The sequence below is a fragment of the Orcinus orca genome, chromosome 3 (genome assembly GCF_937001465.1).
Source record: "Orcinus orca chromosome 3, mOrcOrc1.1, whole genome shotgun sequence".
Lineage (NCBI taxonomy): Eukaryota > Metazoa > Chordata > Mammalia > Artiodactyla > Delphinidae > Orcinus > Orcinus orca.
In genome coordinates, this window is record NC_064561.1 from 55,003,426 (window position 1) to 55,016,873 (window position 13,448).

General features: G+C 48.7%; 1 long non-coding RNA gene across 1 annotated transcript in view; it reads right to left on the reverse strand.

Moving 5' to 3' along the window:
- The window catches only part of LOC117197059 (uncharacterized), a 65,237-nt gene that overhangs the window by 43,497 nt on the left and 8,292 nt on the right, over window positions 1–13,448 (reverse strand). The window contains exon 3 of the long non-coding RNA XR_004477535.2: window positions 7,159–7,225. This is a non-coding gene — a long non-coding RNA (uncharacterized LOC117197059). The remainder of the gene's footprint in view (window positions 1–7,158; window positions 7,226–13,448) is intronic.

The window sequence follows — 13,448 nt, forward strand, 5'->3', positions numbered from 1 at the left end:
GCTACAATATGGGTGAACCTCAAAAACATTATGCTAAATGAAATAAACCAGACACAAAAGGACAAATATTGTATGATTCCACTTGTATGAGCTATCTAGAATAGGCAGGTAGAGAAATTCATAGAGACAGAAAGTAACATAGTGGTTACCAGGAGCAGGGTGAGGGGAAAATGGGGGGGTATTGGAGATGGATAGCAGTGATGGCTACCCAACATCATGAATGCACTTAATGTCACTGAATTGTACACTTATGTCACTGAATTTTACACTTAAAAACGGTTAAAATCGTAATTTTTATGTTATTTCTCTTTTATCACATAAATATGCACACAGGCAAAATAACCATGTATATTTCATTTTTAAAAAATGGGTAAATTAAACCAACAGAACATTTGCCTTTGTGTGTGTGTCTTGTGTGTGTGTGTGTGTGTGTGTGTATGTGTGTGTAAGATAGGAATGGGCAATGAGGATAAAAGGGAATAGAGAAAACTGGGGCTTCCCTGGTGGTGCAGTGGTTAAGAATCCGCCTGCCAATGCAGGGGACACGGGTTCGAGCCCTGGTCCGGGAAGATCCCACATGCCGTGGAGCAACTAAGCCCATGTGCCACAACTACTGAGCCTGCGTGCCACAACTGCTGAAGCCCATGGGCCTGGAGCCCATGCTCTGCAACAAGAGAAGCCACCACAATGAGAAGCCTGTGCACTGCAGGGAAGGGTGGCCCTGCTCGCGGCAACTAGAGAAAGCCCGCACAGAGCAACGAAGACCCAACGCAGCCAAAAATAAATAAATAAATTAATTAATTAAAAAAAAAAGAGGCCAACTGGCCGTCCATTAGGGAGATGCCTCGGTAAGAAGGGAAGATGGGGTCTCCCTGGTGGCGCAGTGGTTGAGAGTCCGCCTGCCGATGCAGGGGACACGGGTCGTGCCCCGGTCCAGGAAGATCCCACATACCGCGGAGCGGCTGTGCCCGTGAGCCATGGCCGCTGAGCCTGCGCGTCCGGAGCCTGTGCTCCGCAAGGGGAGAGGCCACAACAGTGAGAGGCCCGCGTACAGGAAAAAAAAAAAAAAAAAAGGGAAGATGGATTTTTGCGATATTCTTCAAACTGGAGGCCACGACCAAACAGGTTTAGGATTTAGGATCCAACCATAAAATTAATAACATAACCACTGAATACTATTTGAATTAGTAACTGAATAAATGATCCCTTCAACTCCCGTTTTCTATGGTTCTGAGTTGCTTGGTTGACCCCCAAAAGGCCTGTCATTGGGCCCCGAGATATGAAGGTCCCCGACACGTTACAGTCTCAGACTTGTTCTGGGGAAGGAGCGTTGGCTGGAAGTAACAACCTCAAGCATTTCCTTTCCTGCCATCATGGGTTTCAACAAATAGTTCCTGAGCGCTCACTATGTTCTGGGCTGAGCAACAGGCACTGAATTCTCACCACAGCCCTGTGAGAGGTTCTATAGTAGCTCTGATTCTAAGACACTTCCTTCTGTCATCCTTTGTGGTCAGTGTGAGGGGGCCTTCGAATTCTCTCCTGAGGACCTCAGCAGATTTTCACTTGCATGAGTATTTCTGATGGAGGCTGAGCTTAGGAAGTTCTGGAAGAGAACTTGCCAAGTTCTCTGCAAGTTCTGAGGAAACCAAAAGGGGGTCTGGGGAGGCTGAGGAGAGGGCTGTGTGAGGAGGGTGTCCTTGGAGCAGAGTGGGGTGTGTGTGCATGTGTGTGTGCGTGTGTGCGCATGTGTAGGCATGTGCACAGGCGCACTGGCCATGCTTGGAGCACCATGTCATTCAATGACACAGTCTCCATTTCCAAAAATGGACTCCAGGTCACTCCAAACACATCCAGAATTCAACCCTGTGAAGCAGAACTGGTAAATAGCAACAAGAAGGTTAAATAAAGACAGCGGTGGGAATCATTTTTTGCGCTTTCCAAACATTGGCAACAACTCTTAACACTGCGGATGGATGGCAGGGTTCTAGTCTCCATGCGTCCCTGTGCTTGCTTCCCTTCCGCCTACTCAGCGCTGAGTCCAAACCCACAGTCCCCAGAGTTACATGGGGCTCGTCTGCCACATTTTCTGGTCCCCAGGTTTGGACAAAAGCTTCAGTGCATTTCTCCTTGATTCTTTTGACCAAATTTGTGGAGAGTTTTGTTTTTTTAACTTGGAAACAAATTGTAGCTCGGGCGAGAAAGGATGTTGCTTAATTTTAAGCTCAGTTCTGTTTTTCTAAGATTTAGTTCTCTAAAAAGGTAAGATAAGGGACTTCCCTGGTGGCGCAGTGGTTGGGAATCCGCCTGCCAATGCAGGGGACACGGGTTCGAGCCCTGGTCCGGGAAGATCCCACATGCCGCGGAGCAACTAAGCCCCTGTGCCACAACTACTGAGTCTGCTCTCTAGAGCCCGTGAGCCACAGCTACTGAGCCCATGCGCTGCATCTACTGAAGCCCGCATGCCTAGAGCCTGTGCTCCGCAACTAGAGAAGCCATCACAATGAGAAGTCCACGCACCGCAACGAACAGTAGCCCCCGCTCCCCGCAACTAGACAAAGCCCGCGCGCCGCAACAAAGACCCAATGCAGCCAAAAATAATAAATAAAAAATAAATAAATTAAAAAAAAAAGTAAGATAAAACAAATATCTATTTACCACAACTAGGCTTTCTAATTAGCTCCCCTGTGCCCTCCGCTTAAATTCAAACCACCTGTCTCCATATAAAATCTCCCATAGGTTCCTCCACTAACACCCTTCTGAAGGAAGGGCCAGCCCACAGCTGGCAACCCCTGGCTTGTGGGCTGCAAGCCATGGAACGTGTGGGGCTGGAACAAAGACATGTGCAGATGGAGTGTGGGATCCCGGCTGCTTGAGAAGGCTGCTTTGTTGAGGTTGCAGAAGTCACTGACAGGGAGAAAACATCTGGGGGACACAAAGGGCCTCAGGCCCAGAGCTGAGAGGTCCCAGAAACTTCGAAGCAATCTTGGCAGAAGATGTTCGGTGCTCAGAGGGAAAAGAATCCATTTCCACATTCTTCTGCCCTGGACGCCCACTAGATGTTTATACATCCCTGGGAGAGGTTATCTGCTTTTGACTTGAGGCAGGCCCCAAACCAGGCCTCCGATGGTTGGACCTGGGGGTTGTTGTGAAAGATGCCTGGGAGTGTGAGTGTGTGTGTGTGTGTGTGTGTGTGTGTGTGTGTGTGTGTGTGTGTGTGAGAGAGTGTGTGTGAGTGTGTGTGTGTGTGTGTGTTAGTGTGTGTGTTGGAGGGCGGGAGTTCAGAAGAGAGGCTCCTTGGAATCCAGAGACCCACAGAACCAGCTCGATGGCAGGCCCTTCTCCATCCACCCCTGCCAACAAATGAAGGGGTCTTCTCGTGGAGATGTCAATGTTTGGAGGGGCCCACCTCTGCCCTCGATTAGTTGTGTGACCTTGAAAAAGTCATTTTTCCTTGTCCTAGGCCTCATTTTCCCAACTCTGAAAAAAGCCTGTTGGGTGATGGACTTGAACTAGTGGTTCTTAGCATTTTGGAGACACTGGCCTTTTGGCAGTCTGATGTCAGAGTGTCTCTCTAGGAAGGACATTTTACAGGTGCAGATTCCAAATTTTACTTACACCTTCAGGGGTTCTTAGGGCCCTGGAAGTCCCTCTGAGGACTGGCCATTAGAGCCCCCAGGGGTGGTCTCCAGGGTCCAAACACAGACTGCACATGGTTGGTGCTTGGGAAATGTCTACGGAATGAACAAATGATCCCTTCCAACTCTCACTTCCTATGAGTCTATGATTCTAAGTGCCTGGCCTTGATTTTGCTTAGTCACATTCTGCAGATGGAAACAAAGGTATGCAGGAAAGACTCTTGTCTGACTGTTAGAGGCGCACACACACACACACACACACACACACACATATACATGTGTCCTCCGACTGACATTGCTTTGCCATACATATTTTATCAAGCCCCTACGTGCTAGGCACCGGGGTTATGGTGATGAGAAGGATAGACCCCCGTCCCTGCCCTCAGTCTAGCCGTTCTGGGCAGAGCTCTGTGCTCGACCTGGATGCACAGGGAGGCACAGACACAGCCCTGCAGTCAGGGCCGCGTTAGGACTTCCGTGGGCCTTGGGCACTTCCGCCTTCATGAGCCATTTCCTCCACCAAAAAAGATTCTAAAGTACCACTGTGTTGGTATAAAGATGAATTCATTGTTTTGTACGTTCATTATTAGTATTTTCATGTTTTTCTTCTCATTTAAAAAGATATTAAAATGCTTTTGTGGACCTTGACATGTATCGTGAGCTCTCAGTCCTGTGCCTAGTGGATAAGTCGGCCCTGCCTGCAGCTCAGCTTTACCCACCAGATGATGCAACATCTCAGGCTGCCAAGCATGGGTTTCACAAAGAGAATCCATAAGATGTCAGGGGAGGAAGAGGTCAGGGAAGACTTCCAGAGGGAGATGGCTCTTAAACAGAGTCCTGGAGGGTAAGCAGGACTGAGCTGATGAAGCAGAAGAGGCATCTGGACCGGGGAGAGATCAGAGAGGGCAAAGGCCTGGCAGGAGGACCATGCAGGCAGCAGAGGCGGCCAGAGTGCCAGTGCCCCTCAAAGCTGGACCTGGAGGTCGTTCAGGGTCTTGCCAACAGCCCCACCCTGATGTGCGCCTCATGGCTCCCACTCCCACTTGTGGACTCTCAGAATGCTGAGGAGGATGAGACAACCCCCACCATAACCCCCGTTTACTGAGTGGGACCAGGTGCATGGAGCACTTCATCATTATCCCATTTTATAGATGAGAAAACCAAGGCTCAGGGCGTTAAGTACCTTGCCTGCAGTCAAACAGCCAGGAAGGGTCAGCTGGATTCACACAGGTCCATCTGACTCCAGAGCTCTAAGCTCTTACCCCTACATCATACTGTCTCTCCAAGAGGCTGAGGGAGCCCCCCATCATCCCACAGATGGGTCAACTGAGGCCCAGAGAGGAGATATGATTGGCCTAACAGCACAGCAGTTTTGCAACAGAGTTGGGAATAGAATCTAGGGATCCTGGCTCCAGCCCAGGGGTCCTTCCCAGCGGTCAGGGAGATCAGTACCCTCTGAATGATTACATTAGCATCATCAGCCTTCTTCATCCTCTCGGCTTAAAAAACACAATCTTGTTTCCACAACAGCCTTGCCCCTTCCTGGTAAGTCCTTCCTACCCGACCTGTCCATGCGGGTTCCTGAAGACCCAGCTTCTGTAAGAGTCAGGCCGAGATCCTCCTTTCTCAAAAGTTTGTCCTCAGAAAGGGGAGCCTCTTTTCTTGATGTTCCTCCACTCCCCGCCACAGGACAGAATAGGTTTCTCTGTGTCCCAAACCCACCCCTTCCATGCAAAAAGCACCCGCCCCTCAGGCTGGCTGTGCAGATGTTATCATGGGCCCGAGCTGATTCACTTTTGTGACAGCTCAGCGCCCTGGGCAGGAACGCAGTTCTGGGTGCCACAGTCTTCCAGGGGTAGAGACACACTGGAGTGTGTCCCCACACCCCAGGGTGGGGTGGCAGGAAGGCCAGGGGCCTCCATGCCATGTCTCCTGGGAGGAGGCGTAATTGCAGGAACTGGGCTGTAGAGTCTGGGGGTATAGAGCTGTCATCAGACCCTGGGAGAGCATCCTGTAGAAGGGTGATAAAAATTCGGGGTCCTCAGGGAGGATTTGGATTCTTAGTGGAACTGACGGGGTACAGGTCCATTCAGTTCAAGATGTTACCACAGTCAATGCTGATCAAGGAGGAAGTGGGTTGTCTAGGGCAGTAATGAGCCCCCATGTACTGGTGATGTGGAAACAGAGGCTAGGCAGGAATGCTGGGAGGAGATTCAGGTGCCAGATGGGAGATGCAGGAGCCCATGGCCTTATGGATTGGAGGGCTTTATGAAGCGTATGCCTCTTCTCATTTTCTAGTGAAGCAACATAGCTGAGTGGAAAGAAATACCTCAACCCTTGAAATCAGAGAGTCCCTGTTTAAATATCTGGTTTCTACTACTAAGAAACGCTTCACCTCTCTGTGACTCAGTTTCCTCTCTGTAAAATGGAGACAAACACAAGGGCTGTTGTGAGAGTTAAGTAAGAATGTATATAAAGGTCCTGGCAGGGACTTCCCTGCCAGGGAAGTGGCGCAGGGGTTAAGAATCTGCCTGCCACTGCAGGGGACATGGGCTCGAGCCCTGGTCCGGGAAGATCCCACATGCCGCAGAGCAAACAAGCCCGTGCACCACAACTACTGAGCCTGCGCTCTAGAGCCTGCGAGCCACAGCTACTGAGGCTGCGTGCCACAACTACTGAAAACCACGCACCTAGAGCCCGTGCTCCGCAACAAGAGAAGCCACCGCAATGAGAAGCCTGTGCACCACAAAAAAGAGGAGCCCCCGCTCGCCGCAACTAGAGAAAGCCCGCACACAGCAACAAAGACCCAACACAGCCAAAAATAAATAAATTAATGAATTAAAAGAAAAAGGTCCTGGCAATAAATGAGTTTCTCTTCCCATTTTACTGGGGGAGGGAACAGAGTTTGGAGCTGTTAAGTGACATACTTGGCCAAGGTTAAATGGCTTGTAGGGGCAATTGATTTAGAATGGGAACCCAGGTCTCTTCCAGAACAGTGGGCTGTGTCCTACCTGTTTAGGTCCTATTTATTGAGCACCTACAAATGCTTGAGCTGAATGGTGCTCCACTGAGTACCTGCTCTGTGACCAGGTACAATTATTATCCTCATTCCACAGATGAAGCTCAAATAATTTTGCCAGTTGCTCAAGGTCTCACAAATGAAGAAGCAGCAGAGTTGGGGTGCCAATTAAAGTCTGACTCCCAAGGCTGACTCTTAATCGGGAGTTCCTGTTTTTATAAATAAAGTTTTATTGGAACACAGTCACGTTCACTTGTTTACGTGTTGCCTGTGACTGCTTTCACGATACAATTGCAAGGGGAATCACTGACTTGCAAAGTCTGAAACATTTACTATCTGGCTATTAACCAGAAAACTTTGCCTAGCCCTACTCTTAACCACCATTTTATATAATAGTTTTTTCTTGAGAATTTAAAAGGAGAATCTGCTTAACACCAAGACACATTTTCAGGCAGGTCAGTAAGTATTTGACATGAATTCTGTGATAAATAGAGACTGAATTACCGTCTGGCTCTCCTTGCAACTTTCCTCCATCTCCCGCTAAGCAGATCTTCTTGGTCAAGGGGATGGGCTGAGTAAAACAAAGACAAAGGCATGTGTCAAACACATTAACAAGGCCCTGTGTTTTGCATCTGTATATTGTGATTTAATCAGGGGATTTTAATTGTTTTATTTAAAAATTTTTATTATTTAAAATGATTTAATTGTATTACTTTTTTTTTTTTTTGCAGTACGCGGGCCTCTCACTGTTGCGGCCCCTCCCGTTGCGGAGCAGAGGCTCCGGATGCGCAGGCTGAGCGGCCATGGCTCTCGGGCCCAGCCGCTCTGCGGCATGCGGGATCCTCCCGGACCGGGGCACGAACCTGTGTCCCCTGCATTGGCAGGCGGACTCTCAACCACTGCACCACCAGGGAAGCCCTGTATTACTTCTCAATTGATGTTTACAGCTTATTATTAATGCTATTTATTATAAATGTCAGAACTGTATCTTTTCTCCTTTAAAGTATTTATTTATTTATTTATTTGGCTGCTCTGCACGGCTTGCAGAATCTTAGTTCCCCGACCAGGGATTGAACCCGGGCCCTCGGCAGTGAAAGGGTGGAGTTCTAGCCACTGGACGGCCAGGGAATTCCCATCTTTTCTCCTTTTAAATATTACATGATTTCCATCGTGAACGTATAATATCTCAGGACGACTTCCTTCCCCAAGCGAACAAGCGGGGTTTTTAGCCATGGCCAGGGAGATAGTAGATTTCGATATGCCGGAATTAAAGAACAGAATCAGTAAACGAATAAAAATATCAATCTGAGCAGAAAGAGTACTGAATCAGGAGTCAAGAGACCTTGGTTCTAGACATAGCTCCATCCAATCAGCTGGGTGATTTGGGTTTCTCATAAGCCCTCCTATGTCTCAGTTTCCCCTTATAAAATGGGGCTACTGGACCAGATGACTGCTAATGGCTCTTCCTAGTATAGCAGTGTATTCCCATTAAAAAAACGCACCAAAATAAAGCCAGCAGTTCTGCCTAGAAGGAGGGGCTTCACAGAGATGACCATCAATCCCACAATGGGGTTCTCTATTCTGAACCTAGCAATCCCTTTGGGAGTAGGGGACAGTCGGCGTGCACCAGGCACCTTCCCAATCATTTCCGGTTTTGTCACAGGATCCAGGACTCTTTTATCAGAAGAAGGGGAATTTAGGTCTGATGAGGGAGGAGTGTCCCTGGTGGGGGCAGTGGGTCAGAAGACGCCAACAGTTGGAGGAGGGGGGGAGCTGAAGGAAGCGGTGACCCTGTCCTGTCATCTTCCCCTGTCCTCGGGATGGCTTGGGGAGCAGGACAGGACAGACATGTCATCGCTGTGAGGGGCGTGGATGTCCCCACCTTCCTGCTAATCCCTAATCATGATTACCCTCTCCCTAGGCAGGAATGAAAACCTTTTGGTCTTTATTTCATATCACTTTTTACAATTTTATAGGCAAAAAAGGAAATTTCACTGCTGTTTTAATTTGTCTCTATTTGATCAAGAAAAAGATCTTTTTCTTGTTTAGCTATTTGTAGTTTTACTTTCGTAAACAAAATTATTTGCAGCCTTTGCTTTAATTTTTTTCCTATTAGCAATATTTATCTTTTCGCTTTTGAGTTTTTGAGGTTACATACTTAATGTGTAAATGTATCTTTTGTTTTGTCAAGCTTTTAGAAAACCAACAAAACTGGGTGTAGTAAGAAAATGTTAATAGCCTCTTTACTTCCTCGGCAATTCTGAACTCCAGAGGAGTCCATTGATAATTAACATTTGCGGAGTAACTGCTGTTAGTTTTCTGTATTTATACAAACTAACTCAAATACATATATATGTATATATATAATTTTTCATTTTTTTATAAGAGTAGAAACCTGCTATATCTTTTAATCTGAAAACTGTTTTTAAAAATTCTACATTGTAAACTGAACTAGCCCTGTCTTAGATTCCTATGCCTCTTGTGTATTTCACAAACTCTTTCTTGTCATCGTCACTACAAGAGTTAGTCAAGAATCACTAGGCCAGAGTTATAGATTAGAGAAACTGAGGCCCAGGGAGGAAACGTGATTCACCCAGATCCTTCAACAGTTCAATACTGGGGGGCTTCCCTGGTGGTCCAGTGGGTAAGACTCTGCCCTCCCAATGCAGGGGGCCTGGGTTCAATCCTTGGTCAGGAACTAGATCCCACATACTGCAACTAAGACGCCTGCGTGCCGCAACTAAGACCCGGAGCAGCCAAAATAAATAAATAAATATTTTAAAAGCCCCCAAAACATTTCAATAGCGGGACGAGAACCCCAGGATGAAATCCTCCTGATTCTGGAGGCAGACGCCTCTCTATGCAGAGTGAATCAGACCTTCTGTCCCGAGAGTCACCCTCCTGAGGGGCACAGGCTGGAGTTGGGAGTCAGAGAAAGTGTAGGTACTAAGAGAGTACACGACGGCAGAAGAATTCAAGCTACCCCCAAGGCGCTCCTCAATTCCTGACGTGCTAGGTGACCTTGGGACAAGCGGTCGGCCCTCTCTGGGCTCCCAGTGCTCATCTACGAAATAAAGGCTTGGACCTAATCAGAGGATTTCAAACTGTGCTCTTCAAAGCTGCAGGGAGCCTCCACAAGTTACTGTCCCTCAAAAGTGAACACGGGGAGCACGTTCTGGGATGCTCATCACAGCACCCGCTGTGTCGGTGAAAAGTTGGAAGCAACTGCAATGTCTTACATGCAACAGATCATGCATGTGTTCATCCCTTCTTTCGTTCGTGGGATAGTTATTGAGTAACAACTGCCAGGCCCTGTTTTAGACACTGGGAATCACCGCTGAACAAGACAGACCAAGCCTCTGCCCTCTTAGAGCTTCCCCGAAAGGCCGGGCCACCCGACCGTGAGCTGAACCCCAGTAAGGTGTAACCAGATGTGCCCCTATGTCACAGCATGGATGGGTCTCCAGGCCACAGGGCTGAGTGCTAGAGGTGGTACCAAGACCTGGGTAGGCTGATTCCCTTGATATAAACCCCACCCCTTCTGGATATCTGGCTGTAGGTGGACAGATACATTAAAAGGTGCTGAGGAGGCTTTGCGGGGTGCATCTCCAAACGATGGTTTTGTTTCTGGAAAGAGAGGGGAGTAGTCCAGGATTGAGGGTACCTTGTGTCGGGCACTTTATCTGTATTTTTTAAACAAGGAAGACATTCAAATATTGTTTGCAATTAAATATATATATATGTGTGTGTGTGTGTGTGTATATATATATATATCCAGAGAGAGGGAAGGACAAAAAGAAACTTACAAGTTTCAGTCTCACAGAGTCCTTCAAAATCTAACGTGTTCAGGCTCTACGATCTACCCAAACCTAGTAAGTGTCTTGGTTTGGGGATCAGAGATTTTAAATTAAACCAATGACGAATATTGCCGGGATCCAAGGCTAAGCCAGCTTCGTCATCGAGGCAGCATCCACTGTGTTCAGTCCCAGCTGATTCTCCCTTAGCTACTTAAAATCTCATCTTGGCATTACTGGGTGGGAAAGCCTCCCCCAAGATTTATTTTACAAGTGAGGAAAACTCTTTTCTTTTTTTTAAAATTTACTGAATATATTTGACCTATGACGTTATGTGAATTTAAGGTGTACAACGTGTTAAATGATTTCTTATTTTGCCAAGGACTCAATTAACGGTAGAGCCCAGATTGCAAAGCAGGAAGCCAGCCTGCCCTGCCTCCAGATCCTGGGCCCAATGCAGGGGGGAGGGGTGGGTGGGATGGAGGGGGAGGCCATCCTCCAGACTCCCACTGGAAGCTCCAATGATGAGTCCTGGTGTCCAGCACATGCTGAAAGGAAGCCTTGTCAACATGGAAGGAGATCAAGGTGGCCAGGGGGTGCTGAAACCTCCTGTCGGGTCCAGCATCTCTGAGGAGATAGGGACACTTCGTACGCTGCCCCTGTCCCCGCCCCCTCCTCGAGCTCTCTCCACTCGAATTCCGAGGGGCTTTGGAATCACTAGACTGTCTCCTGCTCCCAGGAAACCCCAGGCTTCAGTGGAGCCAGGCGACTGGCCATCCATCATCCTTATCTCCCGGCTCTGGCGGCCCCAGGTCCCTGGCCTGGATGGGCCCAGGGGGCCAGGAGGGCCGGGGGGGGGGGAAGGATGGGGGCAGGGGGGCCTCGATAACAAGAAAAGCAGCTGTTCCCTGGGGGAACTTCAAAGTGCCTAGAGCTGAAATTTATGGGCAGAGTTGTTCACATTAGGGGCCAGAGGGCCATTCATCCTGTAAATATTTATTGAGCACCTACTGTGTGCCAGGCACTGGGCTGGGGGAATCTTATGGGCCCAAAGAGATTTTGTTGTTTGTTAGGTTAACATGTCTACCTCAGTGGACTAGGTTTGATGAATGAATCAGTTCATTAATTCATTAAGTATTTATTAAGCACCCACTGTGTGCTGGGGGTTGCTGGAAATCCAAGGCTGTTGGAACAGTTAAATAAATACGCCCCCCTACTGTGGGCAGGGTCTGAGATCCACTAATGCAGTTGTCCGGAGCTTCAGAGTCAGGCAGACGGACAAGTTACTAAACCCTCTTTGGTCTTTGCTTTCTTAGCTGTAAAACCAGGGTAATAATCGTACCTATCCCACAGGGTTTGGGAGAGGAGGAACTGAAACAAGAAACTATAGGTCTAATTCTTAGCCTGAGCCTGGTAAACGGTCATCTCGTACCAAAGGTGGCTATTTTTGCGACTGCAGATGATTGGCCCCACATTTATTACGTGTGTGTTGAGTGCCTGCCATGTGCTCTGCAGCTGCTGTCAGGGCAACTGGCAAGTCGGCCTGGGAGGGTTTGCCAGAGTCCGTACCTCTCCCCTGAGGTCTCTCATTGGCTGAGCCTTCGAGGTGTTAAAGAGGGGTTTATGTGACCCAGAAGAGGCATTTGGACTTAACCCCTCAAATCCCTGTCACCCCAAGACTCTAAGGGCCCATGATCTTCCAGGCAGGGTCCTGGATGGGTACCTCCCTACCTTCCAGGCAGCCCATGAGGAAGGCCTTCCTGCTGCGGAGCTGAGATCTGCCTTGTGGAAAATTTCCCCATTAGCGTCCCAGCTTTGTCTTCTGGGCCCTACCCCAGCTCTTTGAGCCTCAGTTTATTCATCTATAAAATGGGAATAGCAATAGTTCCTATCCTATAGGGTTACTGGGAGGGTAAAATGAGACGAAGATGGTAAAGCACTTGGGACAACCTCTGCAAAATGAAATCCGTGATAAGGGGCAGCGAGTAACAGCAAACAATAAAATAACGAGAGCCTCTGGGAGTCAATGAAAAGAGGAGGTGGAGGAAGAGGAAGACGAAGGAGAAGAACGGGAACCAGAGCTGTTCTTTCTGGGGTAGGAAGTCGTCCTCAGGAAACCTGAGTTTGGCAAAGGAGAGCACACACGATTCCCAAAGATGTTTCCCAGCTCACAAAGTCTGGTAAACATGGAAAGGAAGGCGCTTGTAGTGTTCTTCTCCATGCAATGGGGGCAGTGTTTCCACTTCCACTCACAGAAGAGCAAGTGAGGCCCCTGAAGGGGACTTGATTTCCCAGGGTCAGGGAACAGGGGGCACTGGGCATCCCCAGAGCTCAGTCTCCTCTCTCACTCCCCTCAAGGGAGCAGTGGAGGGGGGCTCTCCATGGACAGTGCTAGGGGTTGAATTGTGTCCTTGCCCTAAAATTCATAGGTTGAAATCCTAACCCCCAGCACCTCAAAATATGCCTTTATTTGGACACAGCGTCTTTAAAGAGGTAATCAAGTTAAAATGAGGTCATTGGGGTGGGTCCTCATCCAATACATCTGGTGTCCTCATGAGAAGGGGAAATTTGGACACAGAGTGATGCAGAGACAAGAGACAGGGAGAAGACAGCCATCCACGACACAGGAGAGAGGCCTGGAACAGAACCCTCACAGCCCTCAGAAGGAACCAACCCCGCCTGCACCTTGATTTTGGACTTCCCAGCCTCCAGAACTGGGAGAACACATTTCTGTTGTTTAAGCCGCCAGTCTGCCGCACATTGTGCCAGCAGCCCTGTGGCAGTGTGTGGAGTGCCCCACGGAATGCTCTGAAGGCTTGCTTCCCTGCCTGTCCCAGGGGGGCGGCTCTTCTCCAGAACCCTGGGATGTTGGTCAGAAGGCGCGTGGCAGGCCCGGCAGTGTCTGACCACAAGGCCGTGGTCTTTGCATTGACCTTCCTTGTTCTTGTCGCTCCCTGAGAAGTGAAAACCCATTTTCCTGGTGCCTTCCGGTGATGACTG